The 6,961-nt window shown below is 45.2% G+C and overlaps 1 long non-coding RNA gene across 1 annotated transcript; it reads right to left on the bottom strand.

The window, feature by feature from the left end:
- Window positions 1-2,132: 2,132 nt before the first annotated feature.
- On the bottom strand, window positions 2,133-5,514 carry LOC134473927 (uncharacterized). Its single transcript, XR_010044422.1, has 2 exons — window positions 4,587-5,514; window positions 2,133-4,026 (listed from the first exon to the last, which is right to left on the bottom strand). It is a non-coding gene; the product is annotated as an uncharacterized LOC134473927 (long non-coding RNA).
- Window positions 5,515-6,961: the final 1,447 nt, after the last annotated feature.

Raw genomic sequence — 6,961 nt, 5'->3', positions numbered from 1 at the left:
TTACAAGGGCTTATTAACCATCATGAGTGGATTCATGGATTGATGAGTTCATTCACTGAATGGGCTCTTGGGAAGCAGCCCTAGTTGGAGTAAGTAAATCACAGAGGAGTGGTCTCCTTTTAAGGGTATACCTTGTTCTCAGCCCCTTCTTGTGTGTGGTCTTTCTTTCGCCCTGTTTCCTATTATGAGGGAGTATGCCTTTACACCATGATGTTTCTGCTTTACCACAGGCCTAAAAGTAATGGATCAGGCTTACCATGGCCTAAACCTCTCAAATAGTAAGCCAAAATAAATTTTGTCTTCTTTGATTTCTTTAGGTATCTTAGTACAGCAACAAAGAGCAACTAACACAACTTTCCATTTCTCTGAGATTGTGTCAGGGTGGAGACAGTGGCTATGTCTTGCTCATGTGTCTGTCAGGGCTATGTGGTCATGTAGATGAGACAAGCAGGCACAGTGTGAGAACCCAATGGTAAAGTGCTGTCATAACTGACAAGGGACCCTCGGCCTCCATGGCTGGGACACAGTGGAGTGGTAGCCTGTAACGGTCTTGGGTCTGCACACTTTCTGAAGGCAGAGCGGCTGCCCAGCCTTAACAGACTGGTACCATGTAAGCAGGTGGGTCCAGGATGGCCAAATATGGTCATTTTTTAAAGAGAAACTGGAAATCCCACTTTTTAGGTTAGATTCTCACTTTTTTGAAGGCTGGAGACTCAAAAATATCAAAAAACCACTGACTCACAATTTTAAAATACCATTTAGCTGGAAGAGTGGCTCCCAGGTTAACAGTTTTATCTTAGGCAACAACTTTCTCAGATACAACATGCAATCTTTTTAGCATTAGGATCACCCAGATGGATTCCTAGGACTTATCCCATCCCTACCAGTGATATAGCCTGCCCCGAGGATGGATTACTGTGCAGCAGGAAGCTATCTGTGGTTGATTCTGTTAGCTCCACTCTCAGAGGTTGGCACTTTTCTGACATGGCCTGCCCACCCTACTTGGGGTTTTGATATTGATTTGGTGTTTTTGTTTGTTTTTTTGACACAGAATCTTGTTGTGTAGGTCAGGCTGACCTCAAACTCCCAAAAATCCTCCCTTTTCATTATCCTAAATATTCTTTGTTTAGAATGAGCCATCATGAGTGGTAATAAGAGCTTCAGAAGGATATAGAGATGGCAGGAGTTCTGAGCTCTGATCAGTTCAAGATTGATCATAGCAATTAAATTAAGTGGAGAAAATCCTGTGACTGACTTACTGTATACTCTCTGGTGGGCTTACCATAATTCCTAGTTCCCAATACTCAATAAAGTTTTTGTTGAATAAAAACATTTTTTATAGAAAAAATAGAATGAGTCATCAAATGATTTACATAGAATATTATAATTTTAAAAGTCCTATCAGTATGGATTGAGTGTAGCATTTAATCTTTTTTTTTTAATTTTAAAGAGGGTAAGATTAAACAGAACAAAACAGATCATAAGGAAACAATTTTAAGAAACACGCATTTCAAAGCAAGTCCACTGGAGATCTTCACTGCCTATCATATTGTCTCTAGTTTTCTTCCAAATAGTTGTCCCTATGTTCACACACATTGAATACATACTGAACATTATAGAACTAATCTAATCAGAACAGGATGATGAAGGCTTTTTAGGTCTTCAAGACCTGACATTGGGGAAGTCAACAATGACTGCCATAATGTCTCTCATTCTCTTTGAAGTAGCTGTCCATATTTTTATGTATGCTGAAATTGAACATAAGAGACTATACTAATATCACTCTGAACAGCGAATAATAGTATTGCTAGATTTTATATCATAATGCTACAGAATTAGCACTGGGTATCTTAGTGTCTCTTCAGAGTATCTGTTCATCACATCGTGCATCACATAATCTGTTCCTGTAAACTGTTTAGAGATTCTCCCCATGTGTGAGTCTCTACATGTATGTATATCCTTTCTGTATTATAGGGAAAAACAGATCAAAATAAGACAACAAAATAAATTCTTTTAAAAAATGAAATGAAAAAGACATATAAAACCACAATATTAGGTGATCTACAGTAGTTACTATGCTGTCTCTTGTTATTTTCAATAGAATTGTCTATATCATCAGACATAATATAATTGAACATAGCATTACACAGCAATTTTAATAAAAACACAACATTGGAGACACTGTAGGACTCCAAAAGCAGTTAATAATCAAACTGGAATGGGTATCTTATTACATCTTGTCATCTTCAGAGTAGTTGCCTCTACTCTTAGACTTGATATTATCAAACATACCAAATTCGAATAAAATCAGTCAAGACAAAACAGTGGTCTAACAAACCAGCTTCAAATAAGATCAGTCATAATAAGACAATGTAAGTAATACCGGGCTTCAGTTTAAGTTAATAGGAAATTAAGGATAGTTACTGTAGTTTAGCCTGCTATTTTTGGGATAGCTGTCTGGGCCCTCAAATGTAGCATCTAATCTTGAGGAACCTGAGACTCCTGGAGTTTAGGGTGAACAGCAGAGCTCAGGTCAGCTTCTGTCTGAACAGGACTCTGAGCTCCTCACTGCAGAGGGTGAAGTGGGTGAACATCAGACACAACAGAGCAGGCATTGCGTTCCCATGACAGGCCTCTTTCCAGAATGTTGGGCTCAGGATTCTCACCTTGAAGAAGCTAACAATAAAGTAGTCATCACGGGGTTGGCAGAGGAAATGTAGTTAGGACAGAAGGTTCTCAGGTCACCAAAGGACAGTCGCAGTGGCTCTGTTGATGAGTACTGAGAAGGCCATTCTTCCCCAGCGCTGTGTTCCTTAAAGACAGCCAGGTTTTGAACCTCACTTCTTCCCTTGTCTTCTGCGTTATAATCTCTGCTTCCTCTACATGAGCTGCTCCATAGCTGCTCCTCTGAGCTCCTGGAGCACCTGGAGCTGGATTGTGTGCATTAACTTGAGTTCCTGTTCCTCCTTCAGGTCCAGCACGCAAGTTCAGTGGATGTTTGCTGAATGAGTGAATAATTCCTCTTCTATATGTCACTTTCATTCATAAAGTTCTTAGGAATATATTATCTGATTTAATCTGTGGCATGCTGAAAGGAAGAGCCTCATTTTGCAAATTATAAATATTTACAATATATATATATATATGAGTGCAAGGAGTATGGCTCAGTGGTAGAGCCTGTCTAGCATACAAGACAGATTTAAGCCCCCAGGACCATCAAACACAGAAACAAAATCAATCTCTCAGTACCACCACCCACACAGACACCCACAAGGGATAAGTTTCCTGGAGACTGTGGTCCCCCAAGACTGCTGCAACCTAGATCCTGCCTGAGGCCAAGGGTTACTGCACTCTCTTGTGCAACCAAAGTGGAACATGTCAGGGAAACTTCTGCCAGCCAAGGGAGGTGGCTTCTGAGAAACTTCACCAAAGTCACCAAGCCACCAGCAGCACTGGTCTGTCCTCTGGCCGTGACCTCTCCCCCACATCCACTCTTCTGACTGGCATTCTCAGCCCAGCAAATAGGAAGGTCCCAGGCACTCCCAACATCTTCCCCAGCAGTCTCCAGACCAGAGCTGTGCGGATGTGGCTGTCCCTTATCCAAAGAAGAGGTTGAGGTGGCCTCAGATGTCCACCTTTACCTGTGGGCAGCAATTTGGCCCTGGTCAATTTGAATAGCAGGGCTCCTGTGCGTGGGGGAAGTGAAGCAAGAATGTGAATCCCCATCCTCTCCATGGGAATCCTCTTAAGTGGGTCTAGCAGGAGCCTTGTTCTCCAACTTTTCACTCATCCACGCCTTTATGAAGTCTCTACTGAGTGCTGACTGTCGGGGACAAGGGTCTCAGTGTTGGTGTTACCTCCACGGAGCTCTTGGTTCCCAGGAATTAAGCAAGCTCATCTCTGGTTACTACTGTTCCACGGGAAGCACAGAGGCTCTGGTGTTGCACAAATGGGATCTTAATCCCAGTCTATTTATCCACTGAGTCCTTAAAATGTGATCGAACATCTCCGAGCCAGTTTCTTGACCTGTAAAACAAGATTCTCACTGCCACACAGTGGCAAGTAAATTGATTGACAAGTAAATCAAAGAAGATCCTACACATAAGGTAGACGTTAGACACCCAGAGGGCACCAGCCCCAGTGCCTGCTCTCAGTGCTCTTCCCCTCAAACCCTCTCCTCCACTATACCCTCAGGCTACAGACAGAGCTCATGCCTGTCAACCCCTTCACCACACCTTGGGCCTCTCTCCTTTGGGTTGACATGGCTCTGAAGCTGCAGGAACCATGCACTTAGCCCTGGGCTTGGGCTGCCCTGGGACCTCTTGCTTATTGGATCTGAGATGGAGGCCCAGACAGGCCCAGGCAGGCAGGACCTCCTGTTGCCAGCCCTGCCCCAAGTGGGTGGGGAAGGGCAGAGTTTTCCCAGACAGAGCCTTAGGGCTTGATTCTGCCCTTTCTGGTTGGGCTACTTTAGGAGCCCTGGGCAACCAAGGCACCACATTGACACCCAGGGAGCTAAGCAATAGGACAGAGAGAGAAATCAGGCTCCCAGGGTCTCCCCCCGCCCCGCAGATTCATCTCCTCACCGACCACAGATGTCAAGTGGCATCTATCCGGTGGACATGCAAGGGGCAGGGTGATGTGGGCTACAGATGGCCTTGGCTGCTTGCTCTGGGTGTCTAAAGTCTTATCCCTAAGATGGCGGAAACATCTTCATAGGCGTTTGTGGCAATCCAGTGACACACGTCAAATGTGATTAGTTTGTGTGAGGGCTCAGAACTGTTAAGCAAGAAATTCATCACATCAGGTCACCGCATTACCCAGTTTAATCCCTTCAGTGATGTCTCCATAGCTGCTGGGGAGAAGCATGTTTCACACAGACTGTGGTCACCTGGCGTCCTTCACTCCCAGCTTCTGAGCCACACAGTCCTCGTGGCCCTTTCTGTGTCCTGTCCAAGATCATGTCTGCCCTGGGACTTTCGCATGTGCCATGTACTTGCTTGACCTCCTCCTGCTGGCCACTGCCGTGCTCAACATCTATGGAGCATCCTCAGAGGAGTCTTTGCTGCCCACCCGCACATGGCCAGGCCCTCCTATTACACGTTCTTTAAACCTTCAGCTTCTGCTTTGGGGATCCTTGAAATATTATGTGACTATGTGAGGCTCGTACAGCCTCTCCATACCCAGGAACTGTGTATGGCCATTTGTCCATCACTTACACACAAAGTCTCACAGAGTATTTGACACACAGTAGGCACTTCATTTGTTGCAAGGCAAGGCAACTGGCTAGGGGCAGGGGCACATACCTGTAATCGCAGCTAGCTGGGAGGCTAAGATGAGAGGATCACATGTTTGAGTCCTACCAAGACAACTCGGTGAGACCATGTTTCAGAATAAAAAAATAAAATAAAAGGGCTGGGAATATAACTCAGTACTCCCCAGTTCACATCCCAGTAGAACAAACAAGAAACAAAAGAACTGAATCAGACATGGCTTGACTTCCAGTCCCCTCATCCTCTCCTGACAGCTGTCACCATAACCCACCCTCCCAGCCCACCAGCTTAGCTAAGCACCTGCTCTAGCAGAACAATCCAGAGAGCTGACTTTCCCTCTTACTCCTCTCTGTCAAAACTCAAAATTCCACTCACTTACACTTTCCCTCCACTCTCCCTCCCATGACTCCAGAACTCAGCCCACTGGTGTGGCGGTTGCATAGGTTGACTATTCACCTTCAGCGAACCTCCTGAGCAGTGACTTTCTCCTCCCTGTTAACTGAAGAGCTGAGCCCCTAGCCATGGGCTGCCCCAGGTAGGTGTGGACCACAGGCAGAAGTCTCATCAGGTTCCTCGCCTGTAACATGGGGGTGAGAGTCCCTAGACTTGTTGAAATCATAAGGTACATGAATAACCATGTGTGGCAGGCACTGTGCTTGGTATTTTTCGCACCTCCTTTTGCATAGGTCATGGTGACAGAATCTGTTTACAGTGAGTCCCTAATTTATGAATAATTGGGTTTCAAACTTTCACAGATACAAACAGACCTCACATTATGAACATTCGTAGATGTAGACAAATCACAGAAACAGCTCACCTGTCAGCTGGGCATTGTCATCGTTGTGCTGCTGTGTGCTCACCATGCAGTGTGGTAGTGTACAGAGGTACAGTCCTCAGGCCAAGCCCAGGGTGTCTGGAAGAAAGAGGAAAAGCTGTAGTGATGTGGGGGCCTGGAAGGAAATGCAAAGACTAAAACATCTACAAACCCCACAAGGCATGAAGTTTCAGCTGTCACCATGCATAGGTTTGGAAAAAACTTTGTCCACAGTTTATTCATGGGGTTCATGGACTCAAGATGATGGACAAGGAGTCCAAAGTGGTCTTTAATAGCCTAGCGGCCCTTAGCGAGAAACTGGAGGCAAATCTGTGAGAGGATTTCTTCACTGAACTCTTTGCTGATAGAACTAGAAGCCCAGCAAAAAGATGAAGAGGGCCAAGAGAAGGGCGGAACTGAGGAAACAAAGAGATTTCACAACACAGGATATAGCAAGGTGATTTTCTTTACCCGAAGAGGCACTGTTCATTTTTGAGGCACAGGACCCCAACATAGAGCAATACACAAAGGTTGCAGCCGCTGTTCAGAATGCCATCCAGTGCTGTGTGTCATTTATGAGAAAAAAAGAGCTACCACTCAGATGTCACGGGATCATGTTTGCAAGAGGATTGACAGAACTGAATCATCAGAAACCCATGTCATCAGCATCAGGTGTGAGTGACATTTCATCTCGCCCTCCGGCTCCTGTAGCTGGTGGCCCTTCAGCACCTCTGTCTCCTACCTGCCCTCCTCCTCCAGCCAGCAGCTGGCCCCTTGACGGCTCACTGCACGCCATCCCCTCTCTGCCAGGTATTGTGCTGTACTGCGCTATGCCTCTATTTTAGAGTAAATGTAAAAATAAAATTGTTAACTG

The sequence above is a fragment of the Cavia porcellus genome, unplaced genomic scaffold (assembly GCF_034190915.1).
Source record: "Cavia porcellus strain 051 isolate PalLab524CR breed Dunkin Hartley unplaced genomic scaffold, mCavPor4.1 scaffold_29, whole genome shotgun sequence".
Classification (NCBI taxonomy): domain Eukaryota; kingdom Metazoa; phylum Chordata; class Mammalia; order Rodentia; family Caviidae; genus Cavia; species Cavia porcellus.
The sequence above is the reverse complement of the archived record's forward strand: the minus strand, read 5'-3'. Positions and strand labels throughout refer to the sequence as shown.